Below are 22,801 nucleotides of genomic sequence, written 5' to 3'. Positions count from 1 at the left end.
TTCTATCATAATCTTATTTTCGATTTCCCCTCAACTTCTGCAAAAGCTATATGGCTCAAATTTGGATCCTAAAGATGGCAAAGGGCTCTAACAGCTTGCTTTTTTTTTTTTATATTACAAGGCCTTTAGGTCTTGTACGCCTGTGCTATAGCCCTTCCTTAAATTGACTGGGAGCCAAAATCCTCACAATGGTATTGCATACACGTTCCAACTTTAGAACATGAGAAAAAAGGGAACACTTTGATGTTTTGACTAGACAACATGCGCTGAAGGAAGCCACCTGAATCAGTGGGGGGAAAAATGCTCTGGTATCGGTGGGAGGATAAAATGCCATGGCGTCAGTGGGAGGAAATCATTAACTGCTGGTCAGGGGGAGAAAAAATGTCCCAGCATTGGTGGTATGTGGGAGAAAAAATACCACGGTATTGGTAGGACAGCCATGCAAGTGCAAGAACCCTCAAACTGCTTTGCCGACAGCCGATCAGTGACTCCAACTTAGTCTAGCAGCATCCCCTTCCCTTCTATGGTGGGATATGTTGCTGATCCATGGGACACTGTTTAAGTACTGTGTTCGTCCTGCAGTATCTTGCACAGTTTGGGTTCATGGTCTTGTACTCTAATTCAGCTTACACAAAAGCTTTTCTACCTGCAAGCTTAATCTCAATGTGCAGCTAGTTTATTGCGTATATACAAAATAAACCAGCTAAAAGAAAATGATGATGAGGAACAAATAGCTGCAGGTTACTTTTGTTTTTATATAAAACTTTCAAATTAAAATTTTGTGGTGTTTGAATTAGCACAGAAAATGGTGGACATGAATATGATTATGAATATGGAGAGATCTCCAAACCCAGGAACAGTCCTTGAATTTAGGAATAGGATGCTAGCTTCCAGTAAGAATTACCAATGAGAAGAAGTAGAACCAAATTATTCAGGCAGAATGAGTGAACCCCCTTAGGACTCTCTCTCTGAGGGGTACAGTAATGAGCATTATAATAATTGTATCATACACTCATAATCTATATGCTCCTTGTAGAGGCTTTTCTTACCATCAGCTGGATTCCCATCTGCAAGCACTTCGCATAAAACAGATACTGTAGCAGTTAAATCATACATTTGCCAGGAGTCTAAGAGCCTACAGGTAATAGATTTATAAACACCTGAACTCCACGGACTCCTATACGCCTCCATTTGCTTTTCATCTCTTATTGATTTCTTGATTTACTGTAATAACAGCGATACTATTGCATTCAGCACAACAGTGCATTATTTTAAGGGTTGCGGGCTGGTCAGAGAAGCAGAACACACTGCGGTAAATAACTTCATCCACTTCACTGTGCATTTTGACATGTCATTCCTCTCCTGATTGGTTTCCCAACCACTTAATTATAATGACAGTGCAGAGTAAGAACACCAATCTTTGAAAGTATGTTTGCAATCGGACATAGTCTGTTATCCATTCATCTACCCACCACCCATTCATCGTCAGGCCACATAAAGTGAACCTGTGTTCTATTTTAACCTTTTGGAAGTAAAAAGTCTACCTAAAAGGAGACACCCCAAAATTCCTGCTATTACCTTTTATAACCTGTAAATAATCATTTGTGCCCTTCTCAGATTTAGTTACACTGTGATACTGAAGACTGACTTTTCCTGACTTCATGGATAAGCTCCTCCAGTTGCAATACCCCTGACAGAGAGTGGTCTTATTAGCCGCTGGGACATTCTTACTGGGCAGTGAGCCTTCCTTGGCATCAACGATAAGTTCAACCTACTACCACCCCCTGTCCAATCAGAGTGTACTTATTGGTCAGTTAGTCTTAGTGGAAATTGTGTCTGACTTCATGACTAAGCTCCATCTGTCTCCATGTCAATGTCCAGTAAGATTGTCCTTATTGGCCTCAAAAGCAGTCTTAGTTGAAAGTGGGCCTGATTTCCCTGGCTTCATGACTAAGCTCCACCAGCTGCCATTGCCATATCCAAAAAGAGTTCCCTTATTGTCCACTCAGGCAGTCTTTTTAGACATTAGCAAAAAACTGGCCACTGCCCACACCCATAACTGGCCTTCACAGTCTGCTGACCAACCAAATTAACCTATTTAACTGTCTGTTAAAAGCAGGGGTTTAGTTAGCACACATTTGCAAATGTATGTGAAAGCTGCAAGGCCTCGTCACGGCACCCTGTGTTGCTTGCAGTCCTAACACTACAAATTTATAAGTGTCTTCACAGTGGAAGCACATGCATAGAATGGATAGATGTGTTTTGTTTTTGTCTTTTTAGACATTAGGCCTCACTTTCCCTGACCTCATTTCTAAGCCCCACCAATTTCTAGTTCATATCCAGTAAGACTATCTTAGTTAACCAAGAAAGGGAAAACAACTGAGCTCCCAGCAGCAGCTGCACCTGCAAGGATTTTACAAGCTTGGTGATGATGGCACAGGGAGAAATAAAAACAGTTTCTAACTGCAGGAACCAGGTTAAAGAAAAATGAATGGGTTTGGGGTAAATTTAGGTCCTCCCTATGCAAATTGTTTAACTATTTCTGTGGTGGCATCCCACACCGAGGAGAAGATAAACAAAATACAAGACTCTTCACAGCTCGTCCAGCATTTGCATTTTAAAGTATAAAATTATTTTAGCTGTGACCCTTCCTGGACCCTGAACAAAAAAAAATCACTGCTTCCGAAAAAAACATGTCCCCTGGGGCAGGACCCAGGTCCCCAAACACTTTTTATGACAATAACTTGCATATAAGCCTTTAAAATTAGCACTTTTGATTTTTCATGTTAGTGTCCCATAGACTTTAACGGTGTTCCAGTGGCTTTCGAATTTGCCCTGAACACTGCATATTGTTCGGTGTTCACAGAACATCTGAACAACCAAATTTCGGCCCAAACTTATGCTCAGGCTGAACTGTTCGCCGGTTCCTACTGGCATGTAATGAACTGCTGTAGATTGTATAAAACAGCTTGTCAGGCTACAATATTCTACAGTAACATAGCAACCGAATGCACACAGGACGCCAATTAATTGTGACCGAAACCAGGTAATGTAAGATGTCTCTACCCACAGGACATATTCCTCCCTGTTCAGGCAGACAATGATTAAACCCACCAGGGAGAGAAATCCATCTGAGGGACATCTCCTGCAGGGGAAGAGCAGTGCTGAAGCCATCCTAAATTACCTGCTTTAGTTGGTCAAAGGGAGTTGGTGTCCTGTGTACAATTTTGGTGTCCTGTATACACTTGGTTGCCATTTTTCTGTAGCATACTCAGAATCTCCCTACACATGTAAGGACCTTAATATCGAGAAACTATTTTTTTTTAAAGAATACAATTTTATTTATCTATTGTCAAATAGAAAAGTACATACAAAAAAAAGCAAGTAGGGGGGATCACCACATGGTGGTCCCCACGAGGGTCTCCATGACATATAGCCAAGAAAAGGAAACTGGAACAGCAACATCTTTCCAGATTAAGGCATATGGCTGCATAAACAAAATAATAAACAAGAATGACCATCCAAGGACTGTGAGCATGTTAGGAGGTCATTGATAAATAAACACAAACAACGTTAATAGTAATGAGCGTGGACAAAGTTGGGGTCCAGAGGTTCCTATGTAAGTGTGTTGCAGAAGTCTTTTTGTGGCTAAGATCCACGGCCTAAAGTGAGTATGTTGAAATAAACAGTGTTTTGTAGAAGATTGAGATAGTTGGAGAATGAGCCTAAAGGCAATATAACACAGAGAGAAGAGATGGCGGATATAGGAAAGATAATAGTAGATAGTAGAAGAGATAGAGGAAGGGGAGTGGCCACTGATAGGGGGGACGTACTGTAGCTCAGGTCTGGGGCGTGGAGAGTCCACAATCAGGTGAAAATGGATTGGAAGCAAGGGGAGTCCAAAAAGAAAACCAGATGCATCATTTAGCCATTTAAGTAGAGAATCTGTCATGATGTTGTGCTACCAACGCCTCAAGGGGTTGCATACGAGTGAGTTGAGCAATCCTTTCTGTTATTTAGAAACATATTATTATAATTGCTAGCTATGATGTTTCTAGCCACATTTAGAAAGAAGCGTAGTAATCCCCTTTTAGTGGAAGAAATAGAGCTTGGGAGTAATGAGACAAGAGCAGTTGAAGGGGACATAGGAGTGAAAATCAACTACTGTACAGTATTTTAAATGCTGGAAACTATTTTACCAAAAGTTGTGAATGGTTGGACATTCCCACCAGATGTGTGTATCATGGAATCCTGAGAATGGTCACACCTCCAGCAACTCTGAGAGGCCGACCTATACATCCAGTGAAGTATCGTAGGGGCAAAAGTACCATTGCATAAATACTTTATAGCTCTTCTTCTGAAAGGCTGTGGATTTATAGGTGAGAGTGTAGATTTTATCAAAGTTAGGACCTGGGAAACTTGTGCCAAAATCCTCTCCCATTCTTTTATTTAGTAAGGAGTCACTGAGTGGGAGTGGTTCAGGAGAATGGCACTAGTATGTACAATGATGCGTGAGAAATCCTTGTTATTAATAGGGACCAGAAGGCCGTTACCTGAAAAAAAAGAAAATACACGAAAAAGGGCAGAAAGACCTAAGAGAAGGGAAAGAAAAGACGAAAAGGAAAGTAGGAAAACAGAGAGACCTAGAGATCGTCTTGAAAAGCTGGAAATGAAGTGGGGGAAGAAGTTGGCTGGACTTGCACATTATGAGTCTAATGATCCCAAGTCTTCTCAAATTGCTTTGCTGTAACATTGAATGTACTGACCCTTGTTTAATTTTTAGTTAAAGTTCTACTTTAACTTACTGCACTGTTTTTAATAATGCCCCGTACACACGACCGGTTTTCCCATCGGAATAAACTCTAAAGGTTTTTCTGATGGAGTTTCGCTGAAACTGTCTTGCGTACACACGATCACACCGAAGTCTGATCGTTAAGAATGCGGTGGCGTACAACATGTACGACAGGACTAGAAAAAGGAAGTTCAATAGCCAGTAGCCAATAGCTTCCGTCTCATACTTGCTTCAGAGCATGCGTCGTTTTTGGTCCATCGGAACAGCATACAGACGAGCGGTTTTCCCAGTAGGAATTGGTTCCATCGGAAATATTTAAAACATGTTCTATTTCTAGGTCCGTCAGAATTTTCGTAAAAAAAACAGTCCAATGAGGCATACACACGATCGGGAATATATGATGAAAAGCTTCCGTCTGACTTTTTCTGACGGACATTCTGCTCGTGTGTACGTGACATAAGCCTGTTAACCAGTAGGCAGGTAGCACTTCAAACCACAAATGACAGTCTGTTAAACAACAACGACAGTATAATAGGCAACAGACTGAGTTGAGTATAATTTTACAAGTAAATTAGGCATTTTTATTTTGTAATAGAGTGAACAGCTGACAGTATCAGTTAATGCTCCGCCAACGTAACCACTTTATTGCTCCTAAACAATGTTTTCTGATGTACAGTATTTACTTGACACTAGAAACCAACATGCAAATGTATGTACCAAGTTCTGAAGTTTACATTAGTCTCTGTGCCCAGGGCACATTTTGTTTCTGTCTGCTTGAAATAGATTTGTTTTATGAAATACTTTCATTTTCTTTTCTTTTTTTTTTTGTCTTTTTTCTTTTTTAGCATTCGCCAGTGTTTTCTGATTTGAAATCCATGTTTATTTACTGAGAGGAGAACAATCTTGCGCTGGAATTTTGCCTACGAGAACAGACTAATACAGTACACACATTTATTGGTGACAATAAAAGTCAAATTTAATCAAGGAAGTTGAAGAAAACACAGGGAACACAAAACTGTATCTGCCGGCGAGTGGATGTTGCTAAGTGAGGTAAGCTAAAAATAGTTTGTAGAATAAAAAAATGTAAAAGCTCTGCGAGTTTTATGTGCTTTTAATCAGATAGCGGTGTAACCTGGGGCTAGTAAGCTGGCAAGGGACTAAAAGTTCCAGCATGTGGCCAGTAAGTGCCCATTCCTATTTTAGAATAAGGTTGGCCCACTTGCAGAATGAGCTTCTGCTACTGTTGAACTGCAAGTCTCAGCACCCCTTTAGCTGACAGATCACTTGGGACCATTTAAAGCAGAAGTAACCCCATCCATAAAACGTTTTAATTTCCGGCACGTGCCAGAAATGTAACACTCCCATTGGTTGTGCTCTCAACCAAACTGTCAAACCATCCAATGGCTGGTGTCATAACTGACAACATGTGCAGCATTATGGCAGTTGTAGATTAAATGGAGGCAAAGATGGCAGCTTCCTTGGCTGAAAACGATAGGGGGGTTTGCTTAGACTTCAAGGGCTTGTTTTTCACAGAATGGGGCATTTAGCAGGTGTTTTGACTTCTATATGGCAGGCAAGTTGTAGTGTGGTGTGGCATAGTAGTCCAAATGCTATGTGCCTGTTAATTGTGTTGCTGTTTTGGTTGCCCTGATTCAGGAGAAGAGCCCCAAAAACATGAATGCAGGTTGCATTCTACACCCAGTCACTAAACAGATCTTAAAGCAGCTCTGCAGCCCACCCCCCTCCCCCACAAAAAAAAAAAAAAACATTTACAGCTACAAATACTGCAGCTGCTGACTTTTAATATTAGGACACTTTACAGTTTCTCAAAAAAGTGAGTACACCCCTTACATTTTTGTAAATATTTTATTCTATATTTTCATGTGACAACACTGAAGAAATGACACTTGCCTACAATGTAAAGTAGTGAGTGTACAGCTTGTATAACAGTGTAAATTTGCTGTCCCCTCAAAATAACTCAACACACAGCCATTAATGTATAAACCGCTGGCAACAAAAGTGAGTACACCCCTAAGTGAAAATGTCCAAATGGGCCCAAAGTGTCAATATTTTATGTGGCCACCATTATTTTCTAGTACTGCCTTAACCCTCTTGGGCATGGAGGTCACCAGAGCTTCACAGGTTGCCACTGGAGTCCTCTTCCACTCCTCCATGATGACATCACAGAGCTGGTGGATGTTAGAGACCTTGCGCTCCTCCACCTTCCGTTTGAAGATGCCCCACAGATGCTCAATAGGGTTTAGGTCTGGAGACATGCTTGGCCAGCCCATTACCTTTATAATATAAGTAGCACAAATGAATAAAGCTCTGTAATCATTAATACATCATTAAAATGCAAGCAGTTTAAGTACCTGAGTTTTATCTGGTAATATCCTCTTTAAGTTCCTATATAGAAGGGCTAAATTGTAAGAGGATGAATCAGAAGAATGCTGATAGGAAGAGATAATCTCATTGTTCTCCTGCTTCTCCTTACAACTGTGGGGAGTCCAGGATGACCTGGGCTCGGAGGAAGAGGGTTGAATGATGCAGGATATCAGACTGAGGACATCAAAGTGGCAGAAAAAAAGTACTGTTCAGAAAATATCTAGATTTAAGCTGAATATTGTAGATATTTTATGTATTAATGGTTTATACATTTTTATCTTTTTATTTTTGGCTGGGTTTTTTTTTTCTGTAAATCAATACAATAAGCTGTTATGATCAAGTGGCAATTATAAAATAATGGTATTCAGCGTCTAATGTTTGCTTGATTAAAAATAAATATATTTAGTACGGAATACATTAAAGAAAATGTGTAAAAAAAATGAGTTCCGTTTAAGCTGATTTTTCCTTACGTTGGACACCAAATAGACTACAACGACAACTTAATGAGGTTGAATACTAATTCTTCAGCAGTGCATGTTTTAGCATTTTTAGCAAGGAAATAGTCTATATAGAGACCGGCAGAGAAAGTTAACTTCAACCACTTAATGACCAAGCCTGTTTCTGACACTTGTTGCTTACAAGTTAAAATCAGTATTGTTTGCTAGAAAATGACTTGGAACTCCCAAACATTATATATATATATATATATATATATATATATATATATATATATATACTTTTAGCAAAGGCTCTGGAGAATAAAATGGCAGTCATTGTAATATTTTATGTCACATGGTATTTGCGCAGCAGTCTTTCAAACTCAATTTTTTGGGAAAAAATACACTTAACTGAATTAAAAAAAAAGAAACAGTAAATTTAACCAAATTGTTTTCTATATTGTGAAAGATGATGTTACGCTGAGTAAATAGATACCTAGCATATTACGGTTTAAAATTGCGCACACTCGTGGATCTGCGACAAACTACGGTACTTAAAAATCTCCATAGGCGACGCTTTACATTTTTTTAATGGTTATCTGTTTAGAGTTACAGAGGAGGGATTTTGCTAGAATTATTGCTCTCGCCATGATGATTGTCGCAATACCTCACATGTGTGATCTGAACACCATTTACATTTGCAGTCATGACTTACGTCTGCATTTTCTTAAGTGCGCAAGCACGCAGGGACCGGTCACTTAAATTTTTTATTTTTTTTGCACTGTCCCTTAAAAAAAAAAATCTGATCACTTTTATTGCTATCACTTTTATTGCTGTCACAAGCAATGTAAACATCCCTTGTCACAGTAATAGGCAGTAACAGGTACTCTTTATGGAGGGATCTGGGTCTAAATGACCCCAAATCCCTCCTTTGCACTTAAAAGTATTCAAAACGTCAAAATTTGCATTTTTGAATACTGACTTTTTTTAAATCGGCGCAATAGGCACAGTCTGGGCTGTCCACTTCTTCGGACCACCCCTAGCCCCACTGTGACATTTCTGTTCCCTTCTCCACAGAGAAAGCGCTCATGCCACCCTATGTCCACATTGAGAAGCCTCACTGATACCTGCCTGCTGTGGAGGAGGAGGTGAGAACCGGACAGAGCTCAACTTAGCTCAGGTGAGACCCCCATACAGGGCACGCCAGACAGGCACCTTAACCTTAACTTGCATTTGCAGGAGTGTCACTGCACTTTGCACTGATTTACTATACCAGGTGCATTCCATTCTAATTTCACCCTACAATAGGAGGGGCCCCTGAACTGGAGGTGACAGTCCCTCTATGGTGGGGCCCCTGGACTGGAGGTAGCAGTTCCTCCAAGGAGGAACCCCTGGACTGGAGGTAGCAGTCTCCCTATGGAGGGGCCCCTGGACTGGAGTCAGCAGTCTCTCTATGGAGGGCCTCCATAGAAAGACTGCTACCTCCAGTCCAGGGGCCCCACCATAGAGGGACTGTCACCTCCAGTTCAGGGGCCCCTGCATAGAGGGATTGCCACCTCCAGTTCAGGAGCCCCTCCATAGGGAATTAAACAAAACAGTAGTGGGACTTTAAATATGCCAAATGAGAACAAAGTCAGAATAAAAATCTATATACATTGTATTACTTATAAAACGTTATCATAAACGCAATATTAAATACATAGATATGCATAAAGAAACTTTGCAATAAATACAATGCTATGTAAATCTGATGGATACATGTACTAGTAACTGGTCTACGTGTTGCACAGGATCCCCCGCTTCCCCCGCTTCTTCAGGACCATACATATATTGTGTGCTAAATACAGAGTTTCTTACTATAAAAAAGAACAACAAAAAACAAGTAAATACAAATATACACGATGAACATATTATCTGATATAATTACAACTATAAATTACCCTCAGCGAGTGGACGTAAAAGAAAGAGGGGTGGAGAGGATGGGAGAATGAAAAAAAAAAAACAATAATATTAATAGTTGTTTTATTACCTCAATATCATAAATCATCAAAACAACAGAGGAGAGGAATACAGGATCTGTCTGCCTCTGATGTTTTGCCTACCGGCCCATAGGATATAGTTTGGACCTGAAAGATATATTAAAGGCAGGGTGTGATGCCATATAGAGGATATTAGTGAATAAGCAACATCTCTTATCTATAAAGGCAGAAGTAAACATAAATATCTAAGAGGGGGAAATATCCGGTGTATAGCGATATACTCCGAACGATGTGAATCCCAATATCTATTTAAGACAGAGGGGATAAATCCAAAATACCAAGTAAACCAGGCATCTCTGTGAGACCACCTTAGAGGATAAATGGATAGACATGTGTATAAATGAGGTGGAAATATACATACCAAACAGTATATCACTGATATATATATATATATATATATATATATATATATATATATATCAGTGATCCGAATATTGGGTCACAGAAGATGGTATTAAATAGATAAAAGTATATAAAAAATCCTCAGGTATAACTTGCATATGCTGGTATTCTGGTAAGTACATATACACCTTTCCTCTGGCGAAGTTTGCAATTAATGACTTCCACAATGAATGTAAATATAGGATCCAAAATGATCCAGGAACTGCCCTCATCTGTGGAGGCGTTTCTACAAAAGTGGAACAGATTGCCCCCACTTGTGGCACGGAGTATCCCCTCCAATGAACGGACGCCTTGAGGATGTTATAATGGCGTCAGCGAAAAGACAGAGCATAAAAGCCACATTGCACAGGAAATTCCGTCACGTGCGGTTCCGCATTGCCCACGGACCACAAATGGCAGTGGACACATGTCCCCCAAAAAGTAAATAAATAAATAATAAAAAAATAAAAAAATTAAAATTTGTTTTTTTCTTTCTCTATTCTCTTCCTTCCATCTCCCACTCCAAACATGTCCTGTCGCCTCTCTTTCTCTCCTCCTCCACATAACAAAGGTTTACAATACAAACACATATCAATAATTTGTTCAACATGCATTGTCCAAAGAAGCAAAAAAAGACCTATTCATATACTACTATTATCCAATATCATTATGTAAACCCTAATTACTGGTCAAATAAACTAAATTTTATCTAGAAAGGGAGCAAAACGAATGAAGTCATTCAGGCCTGGGGACACTGGAGCTTTTAATTTGTAAATCCACCTGGATTCCACTTGTAGGATGATGTGATCAAAGTCGCCTCCTCTAGGTGGAGGATGTATCCTTGCCAAAGCCATACATTAAACAGTATCTACATTATATTTGTGTCTGGCGGCAAAGTGTTTGGCTATGAGACTATCCAAAATCCCTGTCGTAATATCTGTTACATGATTGTATATTTGTTGCCAGAATTTCCTTTTGGATTTACCCACATAGAAGGATCAAAAAACGCAGGTTAAAAGATATATAATGCCTACTGTATTACAATTTGTAAAGTGATTGGGTCGAAAAATCTCTGAATTTGTGAGTATTATCCATTTACCCAATAGTCACAATTTCCACATTTACATGTGCCATTTGGCAAACGTACACATGGGTCACACCCCCTACGGGGTGAAAAATGTCTCGATGTAAGAGTCTCTAATGGCTTTATTCCTTCTAAATGTTAGATGTGTTTTTTCCTCAACAAATTTTCTGATGATCGGATCTTCGGTTAATATGTGACAATGTTTATTAAATATTTGTCTAATTCTATCAGCCTGGTTATTGAATTTAAAGACGGGGCAGATATTGGGTAAATCCTTTGTTCACCCTGAAAAAGAAGAAGATCCCTTGGACTATCCTTAGCTCTTTTATATGTCCCTCTATAGGGAGACTGCAACTTTTAGTCCAGGGGACCCTCCTTAGAGAGATTGCAACTTCCTGTCCAGGGGCCCCACCATAGAGAAATTACTACGTTAACCTCTAGCAACCAATAAGTAAGTGGTAATCATGAACAGTAACCAATAGCAACTAAACAGTGAGTGGTAATGATGTGCAGTAACCTCTAGCAACCAATCAGTGAGTTGTAATGATGTGCAATAACTCTAACAACCAAGCAGTGAGCGGTAATGCTGTGCAGTAACATCTAGAAACCAACCAGCAAGCAGAAATGTGCTGTAACCTCTAACATTTAATCAGTGAGCTGTAATGTATGCCGTAGCCTCTAGCAACCAATCAATGAGCGGTGATGATATACTCTAACCTCTGGCAACCAATTGCAATCATTGCCTCATCTGCTGCAGTAAATTGATTTTGAGCCTAGCTGCTATTTATGGTATGTCTCAGAGCAGGTGGAGAGCGAAATTGCATATAGTGGGCCCCAAGAAAATGTTTACCCAGGGTCCAATTAGTATTAAAGACAGCCCTGACTTGAATTAGCAGTCCTCTACAGGGTCTTGTGGCCTACAGGTCATCTTATACTGCAAGCCACTAAGTTGGATAGTCCAATAATGAACACCCAAAGAATCAGTACAGTTGAGCGGCTTATATGCTGCACAAACCAAGACAAATCAAGATTTTTAGTGCACTGTACCTTCCAAATTTGGGAATATTTTCAATATTCCCATCACACACATTCCTGGATGAGAAATTGGCTGAGAAGTAAATGGCTACTGCAGCAACAGCCAGCTGGAAACTGATCACAGATCAATGAACATATTTGGCAGCACACTGGATCTTCAAGTAACAGCCAAAAGTGATCACATCACTGTGGAAGAGTGCAATGTTCTGGGGCCACGCAGGGCCCCTTCATTAGCCCGATGAAGACAAAAGGCCCCCGTGTGGCATTGCAGTCTCGAGCTGTGATCACCTTAAACCTAGGTTAAAACTTGTGCGTTGCGGGAACCAGCGCGATTACAGCGCCGGTTCCCGTATTGCATCTCTCCTGCAGGCAGTTCACACTCCCCTCTGCGAACCGCTGTTGGTGTCAATATAATGTTAATGACACCCCCCAGATCAGTTCACAGATCACACTGCAAACACAGGAATTAGATTGCATAGGTGAGAACACCCATTAGCGATTTTAGTGCGGGGGGGGAAACAAGTCCCTGCACTTTTTTTGTGCGAATCTAATGCAAGTTCAGCCATACAACTGTATGGCTGAACTCACAATCGCACAGACATTGCATGTGATCGGCACCTGCGGTGTGGGTGCAAATCACATGCAGTGTCTGAGATCGCATATGTGTGAACCTAGGCTGAATAAAACATTTTGGACGATACATGAAGATGCATGGTGTGCTGGCAAATGTGTACGTTATTCTGAATTTTGGAGGCACTCCAAAGGCTTAATATACCACGGAGCTGAGTTGTTAGAGCAACTGCTAAAAATTGTGCTCCTCTGTAGTCAGTTCCTCTATGAATTCCATTTTTGGCTGTTATTCAGTCTAAGCTTATATTTTATAGTATCAAAATAAAATATCAATTTAGTATTACATGTACTGAAAGTCAGACTCGCAAACTGAGATAGTTAAGGTTCCACGACTGTGGAGATTTTCCAGACTACTTCAAGAAAGAAATCCCCACAATGTTGCCCCCATTACAGGAGAGGTGAATGAAGGTGCATCTTGTCCTTTTTCCTTTTGTGCTGCGTCTTTTAATGTGCATATTCTTTATACTCATTTATTGACTGAAACGAGGACTGATGTTCTCAGCCTAACAATGCCACACACTATTTAGCTTACAAAAAAAAAAATAGAGAGACCCGTCGCTTATCCTAGTATATGATTATTAGGTCACCACACAGTCCAACCTGTTCATTCCTTTACTGACATGGATATTTTCACTATGTGCTATTAACTACTGAAGCTCTTGGGGTGGATTTACTAAAGCCAAATAAACTGTGCACTTTGCAAGTGCAGTTGTGCTCATTTTCCCCCAGAGTTTAGTAAATTTGGTAAAGGAAAAAATAAAAGGTAAAAATGTTGCCGCTACGGACAAAAAATCCCTAACAAGGCACACAGGTGCAGGCTCTGCAATCGACGACCACATACCAATACAACACCTTTATTGGTAATTTAAAATCCAACAGTCAGTCCATATAATGTAGAGCCAGAGATGGATATCTAACGTGTTTCACACCGTATGTTGGTGCTTAATCATGATTAAGCACCAACATATTGTATGAAACGTGTTAACTATCCATGTCTGCCTCTACATTATATGGACTGACTGTTGGATTTTAAATTACCAATAAAGGTGTTGTATCAGTGTGCGGCCATCCAGGACTCCTTTAAATGTGGTAAAGCTTTGTTGATTTACATCATCCAATCATGTGCAAAAAAAAAAACTATTTTATTTTCCTTGCAGCTGATTAGGTATTTTTTACAAAGTGGAGCTGCGCCACATTCACTATGCTCTGGTGAAAATGAGTGCAACTACACTTGCAAAGTGCACAGTCTATTTGCCTTTAGTGAATCCACCTCAATGTTTTCTCTCTTATTCTGTTACTTGATGGATATAGCACATAAAAACTAAAATTCGATTATTCAGAATAAATACTTTTTTTTTTTAGATATACATAGTCAAGCCTGGATAAATTAAATTTATATTTTAAGTATTTGTTAATACTTTTAAGTTTAGTTTGTGACTATATGTGCACCATGGGGCACCATATTTTTTTTATTTTATTTTATCCAAAGGCTCTTTTATCTACTGTAGGGGTTGCTTTATTAAGTGATTAAAGACTGAGCTAAGCAAATAATGGAAAGATGTGCTAATTTTTATTGGCCAGTCATGTGCGACCAAAACTTTTTTTTCTTTTCTTTTACTGTGAGCATAGGTTCCTTTATTTATCAAAGTTCACTGTGCTAACTGAACAGATCCTACTGCTATAGTAAATTTACCTAATCGGTTCTTAAAGAAACTTGGGAGCCTAATTCCTAGTTAGGCTACCAGGGAGGGCAATTGGACTATCACGGTACAATAAAAAACAATACAGATGAAAATCATAACAAAAATGTACAAACATTTACAGAAGATTTTATTGATGCCAACAGAATAATCATCATTTACAAAAATAAAAGTGTAGTAGCGGTATATGAATTATCACCAATAGGTAATCACAATAAAGCAGTTTTTTTCCTCAACTAGTTTCGCGGACAATAATAACCGCTTCATCAGGAGGTCATCTGTGATTGGATCAAAAAGCATTGTCATAATCAAAAGGTAAAAAAATCAAATCTTTTCATATAGCATCAAACATAAAAAAAAATCTAATAAAAATGAAAAAGGGGGGGGGGGGGGGTGGAAAGGAGCTGAGCTAAAGTATGGTCTCCCCCGGCGACTCGGGGGAGCCACAAATTGGCGACTGGAGTCTAGGTAAAAGGTAAAATAAATAGGTATGTTGTAGACTATAGACCCAAATTATAAAAGGTGAATATATGAATGGATTGAGAATGTGAATGTGAAGAACATAAAAAAGGGGGGGGTATGTGAAAATTATATATCAATAGAGGGAAGTGAGAAACGTGAGCATGAGCAAAGTAATTGCAAAACTAAGGTACAAAATATAGTGTGGGTTAGTGAGTGAAGCGAAGAAACAACAAAGTGATCCAAGTGAGGACAAGAGATGACGTGAGGAAAGTAAAGTGAGGAGTGAAGGGAAAAATGGGAAGGGAGGAACGGGGCAGGAAAGATATAAGAGCGGAAGGGAGGGGGAAGGGAAAAGGCAAAGGGAAGGAAAGGGGAGGGTAAGGAAGAATAGTAGGGAAAAAGTAAGGGAGGGGAGAGGGAAGGGGTAGGAAACCAGAACTGAAGGTGAAGGGAAGAGGGGAAGAAGGAGAGAGGTAAGATAAGGAAAGAAAGGGAAAAAAAAAAAATTTAAAAACGGAAAGGAATGTGAGAAAAAAGACAGAGGAAAAGAAGAAGGGGAGTGGAAGAAGGAGGAGGGAAGAAGGTAAAATAATATCATGGAGGAATGGTGAAAGAAGTGAAGGTAATTGAGAGAAAGTAACAGTAATACCTGATAACAGTGTATAAGTGGACCCAGGAGGGATGGTGCTCTGAAAGAGGTAGATCTAGGATAGGGCCGTAACGTGTAGCCAATAAAGCCACAAAACACAGGCGGGAGCATGGTAAGGCTAATCCACCTGTGTTTATGTCACCTAAAACAAAGATGAGTGATATCACGATTAAAGATTGACCAATACTGGTACCAAACAGTAAAAATTGCATCGGAAATGACAAAGGGGTAAAGTGTTAGAATTCCTTACTAAAGACTATCGTAGGATCCCCAAACCCGGATACCCAGGTCCAGACCGTCAAAATACAGGCAACCGCCCGTCATTTATAGCTCCCAACCACGCGACGGTACCAGTATTGGTCAATCTTTAATGTACTGACCATTTACCTTGCTATGAGAACAGTCTTTACTCCTTTTGTAAACCAAATCCACTGACTTGCACAGGGAGGAGTAGCACCCGTTGCCAACTGGCTTACGCCAATATACGTTGGCAAAGTGGCACGTTCACGCAAAACGAAATATGGATACGCCATCCCCTTTGAGAGCCGCCGGAGGCACTCGAGCGCCCCCACTGCACTGTAAGGTACCCGATGCGTGTGGCTGGCGGGCATGATCCCCACTGACCACCCATGTTTGCGTGCACGAGAGCCAAAACCGTTGTCAAGGGAGAGGAAACAGAACGTTTGTTCCTAGTAAGTAGGAACAGTGATATGTCTCCTCCCCCAGTCAGTCCCATCCCCCCACAGTAAGAAACAGTAAGAAACACTCAAGAGGGAACACATTTAACCCCTTGATTGCCCCCTAGTGCTAGCCCCTTCCCTACCAGTGACATTTACACAGTAACCAGTGCATTTTTATACCACTGATCGCTATATAATTGTCAATGGTCCCAAAAATGTGTCAACAGTGTCCAATCTGTGCTCCGCAATGTTGCAATACCTCTAAAAATTGCAGATCATCACCATTACTAGTAAAAAAATAAAATGCATTACAGTAAAAAAAGCAAAAATAATATTTATTTAATTACTTATATTTTTGGCACACAAATGGAAGATTGTATTGAACACAGCTTTGTTTTATTATTTAAGCTAAATGAAGATTTAGTAGAACAGAACATTCTCTTTTGCTTTAATAAATCTACCCATGTGAGCCAGTTAACAATGGAAAACAATGCACTTCCAAGGTGACCAGAACATTTGTCCTCATTTAAACTACACTATATTTACCCTTAAAAATAATGTCATGCAACTCTATGGTGAAAGTAAACAACATAAAACCTATGAAGTGGGACATGTGAAAAATGTGAAAGAACCATTTTTTTTTCAGTTTCGTGTCCCCGTGGGACCTAGTACACGTGGTACGTTGTTCCATGTTACTAAGTGCTGCCATGAGATTAGACTGGGTGCAGCCCCCGACAACATTCCCAACCCCTCATGCCACCACTGAGACAGTCCAACAACATTGGACGGGCTACTTAAAAACTACTCATTGTCTCAGCTCAGCACACTTTCCCAAGATGAGTTGCGGCAAGAGGAATGCCTCCACTCCTTCTGCATCTCAGGAGGACAGAACAGTGAAAAAAATTAAAAAAAATAATTTAACTTTCAGGTCCACATTTCTGCATGGCCAACATAAGCCAAGAGCTAGAGCAGAAAGTCTGGCATGAGCAGCACACTTACTGTTAACTGTCACTAAAACATTCCCATTGGAAGTAAGACCCCTTTCACACGAGGGAATTTTGCAAGCGTTATAGCGTTAAAAATAGCGCCTGCAATCCGCCCTCAAACTGCTGCTCAATTGTCTCCAGTGTGAAAGCCTGAGGGCATTCACACTGGAGTGATGCGCTGGCAGAACGTCAGGAAAAGTCCTGCCAGCAGCTTCTTTGGAGCGGTGAAGGAGCGGTGTGTTTATCGCTCCTCCATCGCTCCTGGCCATTGAAATCAATGGGGCAGCACAGCTATACTGCCGGCAAAGCTCCGCTATTGCGCGCATTGTGGGGCGGTTTTGACCCTTTCTTGACTGCTAGCAGGGGTTAAATGCGGCCCGCTAGCAGCCGAAAAGCGCCACAAATCCGATGGTAAAACGCTGCTAATAATAGGGGAGTTTTACCGCCGACGCAAGTGCAGTGCACTTGTTGTACAGAGTGGATTTGCTTTTAGTAAATCAACCCCTTTGTCTTGGTGTTTGATGGTACATTTTTTGCAACGCATGAAATAGCTAAGAGGGGATGCTTAGTGGGAACAGATGTCCAGCACATTTCTAAAATGTTGTATATGCTGGGTATTGTACCAGACCTCCGTTATAAAGGTATTTTTTTATTCAAATCCAGAATACAGGCATACCCCACTTTTAAGTACACAATGGGATTTCTTTACTAAAGCTGGAAAGTGAAAAATCAGGCTCACTTCTACATAGAAACCAATGAGCTTCCAGGGTTTATTACCAAACCTTAATTGAACAAGCTGAGGTTAGAAGCTCATTGGTTTTTATGCAGAACTAAGCCTGATTTTGCACTTTACAGCTTTAGTAAATAAACCCCATTGTGTACTTAAAAGTGGGATATGCCTGTACTATAACAGTTTCAAGAGTCTTTGTAAAATAAGGCCAGCGTAAGCAAAATGCCAATGAGTTGTTAAAAGTTATTTCTGGCTAAATAACTCGGTACTAATATGCAAAGTGCAGAAAGATGAATATGGTTGGTGTGTGTTTATGAAAAAAGCTGAATAAATACCCTGAGGATTAACCTTGGGCTAGAAGCGATAATTGCTTTCAAAGTAATTAAAATGACTTTTCTCTACAGAAATGACAAATAGGTGTGATTTTGCTTCCTGTGTTCAAAAGGAAATAAGTTTTCAAATAAAAACAGCTCTGTGCATGGATGGTTACATGTTTTTTCCTTACAGAGTTTATCCCTTTTTTAGTGCTGCTGCCAGAATATATATATATATATATATATATATATATATATATATATATATATATATATATATATATTTAGCACTGACCCCTGTTACCTCCTCGTTACCTCCTCTTTTGCTTCTCCGTCTAGGAATTCCCATGGTAGATGGCCCAAAGAATGTGGAAATTGACACTGAATCTTCTTTTGGGTTATTTATTTGGAACAGAAACAGAGTCTTTCAATAAAGGGTAGAGGGTTAAGAGTAAGTTCAGGTACTTTAGACTGCAAAAAATAATGGCAGTCCTTATAGAAAATCCAGAGAATTAAGACCTCCTTTCACTAGGCCTAGCAGCAGGTAGGGTGTTCGACAAAGTCTCTGCCACAGACTTGTGATGTACACTTGAGCGTTACTGAGGGATGTAGATAAATTTAAAGAGCTATCATACGGTACCAGGTTCTCTCAGCCGATCCGGCAATACCATATGTGTTTTGATCCAGGATGCATCCTTCAATTAAGCCTCCAGGCTCCTTCAGAGAAGCCAGCCTTGCGCACGGCCTTCTCCTGAAGAGTTTTCCCCTGGGGCTCCTCAGTTGCTGGGCCTCTCCCTTCAGATGAGACGGCACTGGACCACCCTCAGATAAGTAGGCCCTGTAATCCAGTCAGGCCTGTCCCTGCAGTTGCATCACGTCGGGCCAGCCGGCCCAGAGGCTAGCATTGTTTCGCACCCCAGGCAAGGAGGACCATGGGGCTGGGTTAAGAGGACCACCAGAACCGAACAGACAGAATAGTAAAATGAAACTACGTGGCGTCCCTACCTTAAATACCACCTCCCCGAATGCACAGCAGGAAACACTCCCACTGGGCTGGTTCCGAGAAAACAATGGCATTCAATACACCCAGCTAGACTGCGTTTCTACTCTTGCCGGCGGTGACAGCGACACCTGCGTTCAAGGAGAACCCAGTGCAACCCAGCTGGACTGGTACTGAAACCGGAAATTTAGAAAAATAGTCCTGAAACCCAACTGTGGTTTCAGGCAAATTAAATTTTCAATATATATATATATATATATGTAGCGCTGACTCCTGACGAGCAGACGGTGTTTTTTTGTATGTGTGCAATTAACTTTAATGGCATCCTAGTCTTAGTCCGTAGGGTTTAATATTGAGATGGCCCACCTGTTGCAGATATAACAGCTTCAACTCTTCAGGGAAGGTTGTCCACAAGGTTTAGGAGTTTGTCTGTGGGAATGTTTGACCATTCTTCCAGAAGCTCATTTGTGAGGTCAGGCATTAATGGTGGACGAGAAGGCCTGGCTCGCAGTCTCTGCTCTAATTCATCCCAAAGCTGTTCTATTGGGTTGAGGTCAGGACTCTGTGCAGGCCAGTCAAGTTCCTCCTCCCCAAACTCACTCATCCTTATATTTATGGACCTTGCTTTGTGCACTGGTGTGCAGTCATGTTGGAACAGGAAGGGGCCGTCCCCAAACTGTTCCCACAAAGTTGGGAGCATGAAAATTGTTCAAAATGTCTTGGCATGCTGATGCCTTAAGAGTTCCCTTCACTGGAACTAAGGGGCCAAGCCTAACCCCTGAAAAACAACCCCACACCATAATCCCCCCTCCACCAAATGATTTGGACCAGTGCACAAAGCAACAGTATTAGACTCAACCCCCTGTCAATTAAATGTTACAAAGAGTCTGTTTAAGATGCATGTCCGGCCAAACCTTTTTAACACTAGGTTTTGGATAGAACAAGGAAGGCTTAGAACCCCTGTCAGGTTTCCTGCTATCCAGGACTCTGTTAGGCTGGATTCACACCTATGCATTTTTAGTGCTTTTTGCATTTTGCAGGTTTGCCCTACAGAATGTGTTCCATAGGAAACCATGTTAGATGGACTGTAGTGCAAATCTGCAAAATGCAAAAAGCACTAAAAATACATAGATGTGAATCCAGCCTTAGAGAGAGTTCACCTCATTCCCTGTCCTAATGACAATGTCGTACCAGGCGGGAAATAAGAGGAACTCTCCACTGATTGTACTTTTGTTGGACATTTCCCTTCACTTCCTGTCTGGCAAAACTGCTGTCAAAAGGATAGGAAGTGAGGAAATATCTCTGTTGTGGACATTCAAATGCCAAATCTAAACCCAACTGAAGTCGATGAGGGCCAAATCTGTCAGGGCCAGTTCACACTGCTGCGTGGTGCAAGATTGCATGTGATTCGCACCACACTGAAGTGCAAATCACATGTGATGTCCATGTGATGCAAATTCAGCCATACAGATAGTTTGTCTGAATTTGCATCGCATAGGACCCTTTTTTTGGTCCGCAGCAGAATTGGATCGCATGATTCCTGTCCGAATTTGCAGATTGCACTGCGATATGCAAACTGATTTGGGGGTGTCATTAAATTATAATTGACACTCCCAGCAGTTCACATAGGGCAGTGCGCACTGCCGCCGGGAGACATACGATGATGGAACCCAAAGTGGATTTGCAGGGTTCCCTCATCACAGCAATGTGAACTGGCCCTGAAATCAATTTTCTCCATTATTAGGACTAATAGCCAAGGGATTGTGCACGCGGGGCTGTGTATTGCCCCAGGAGATATACAAAGGATATCATTTGAAAAATGTAATAATGTTGAAAGTGCAACATTAAAAATACACCTAGAAGTGACACATTCCTAATGTAAACAAAGTAGTAAAGTGACTTTTTACAAGGAAATACATGCTATTAATTCACATTTCCTTACAAGCTTTTTTTTATTTTTGGAGCCCCCAAAATACATACTAGACTATCAAGAAGGATGAAAGTCATATGTATACTTTTGAGGTCCCCGTTGCTCTATTTCCAAAAAAAAATCTAGTTTGCAGGGAAAAGTGAATTTTTTTTATTAATATACCTCACTCTTGTTATACATCTAAAAAAAAAAATCACATGTGCCCCCCCCTCCCAAAAAAAAAAATCAATATGAGACCGTTCAGATCGTTTATGGATTTTGGGGGAGGGGGGCACAAAAAAGTCACATAGGACCACCCCAAAATTAATAAAATCCATACCAAACACGTTGTATATAGTATGGATTATAATGGGGAACCCTGCAAAGGGGCATGACGGAAAAAGTTCTGCTGATCAGCTCCCGATTAGAACTCTCAGCCAATGGCAAACAGCAGATAGAACAATAGAACACAATAGCACAGCAGTAGAGATTGTTGTACTAACATTGGATAGTTAGTATAGTGGCTCCTCCTGGGCTGTCAGTTTTTTTTTTTTTTTTGCTGCGTTAAATGAAAAAAAAACGAAAAAAAAAAAAAACGACTTATGTGTACTAGGTTTTAATGTGGAACTAAACTTCCATCTCTGACATTTATCCATAGGTAAGCCTATAATATGGCTTAACTATAGGTAGTGTAAATATCTTCTATACTGTATTAGGGTGGCACAGTAGTGTAGTGGTTAGCACTCTCACCTAGCAGTAAAAAGGGTTGCTGGCTCAATTCCCAACCATGACACTACCTGTCTGGAGTTTGCATGTTCTCCCTGTGCCTGCGTGGGTTTCCTCCGGGTACTCCAGTTTCCTCCCACACTCCAAAGACGTGCTGGGAGGTTAATTGGCTTCTGTCCAAAATTGGCCCTAGTATATGAATGGGGACCTTGGATTGTGGGCTCCTTGAGGGTAGGGATGGATGGGAGTGTCCAATGTACAGGGATAGGGACAATTGTAGACACTCACTCAGGTTGCACTGGATTGACTGGTGTCTTTATTCAACCTAACTATGTAAATGTAGCCAGTGACAGAGCCCTGAGCTGTAAACGACAGCTCCCACACATATGCATGGAAGTGATGTGATCATGGCTTTGGCCAGTCACACAGCAAGAGTCCATGAAGCAAGATGGGTGAAGATGAGAGCACCTGTAGTGCTGACATCTTGGCGTCGGAGGGCTTCATTTTAAGATAAGTTAAACATAGTATGTGATGCATACTAGCACCAGGCATGTACTGGCCATCGGGACTACCGGGAGATTCCCGGTGGGCCGATGACTCAGTGGGCCGGTCTGGTGCAGTCCTGGAGCCGCTCCTCACTGCTAGTGAGTGATCGCGATTTCACTCCTGTCAGGAGGAGCAGTCTCCGAGATATGCTGGAGAGAGCATTAGGCTTTCTGCTCCCTCCAGCCTGCAGGGGGAGATAGACACGGTCAGCAGACTTTCCTTCCTCTCTCCCCTATCGCTTGTTATCACATGACTGGAGAGAGGAAGAAGAGAGGCTGCCTTTAGAACTGTGAGTACATGTGGGAGGGGGACACTC

The 22,801-nt window shown here is 40.9% G+C and overlaps 1 long non-coding RNA gene across 1 annotated transcript in view; it reads left to right on the top strand.

The window, feature by feature from the left end:
- Window positions 1–22,801, top strand: part of LOC143986608 (uncharacterized) — a 1,042,213-nt gene that overhangs the window by 390,999 nt on the left and 628,413 nt on the right. The window contains exon 2 of the long non-coding RNA XR_013276550.1: window positions 5,638–5,842. This is a non-coding gene — a long non-coding RNA (uncharacterized LOC143986608). The remainder of the gene's footprint in view (window positions 1–5,637; window positions 5,843–22,801) is intronic.

This window comes from Lithobates pipiens, unplaced genomic scaffold, assembly GCF_037356315.1.
Source record: "Lithobates pipiens isolate NorthernLeopardFrog02 unplaced genomic scaffold, aLitPip1_a1.2 Scaffold_17, whole genome shotgun sequence".
In the NCBI taxonomy this organism is placed as follows: Eukaryota; Metazoa; Chordata; class Amphibia; order Anura; family Ranidae; genus Lithobates; species Lithobates pipiens.
This window is presented reverse-complemented; position numbering and strand designations above follow the sequence as displayed.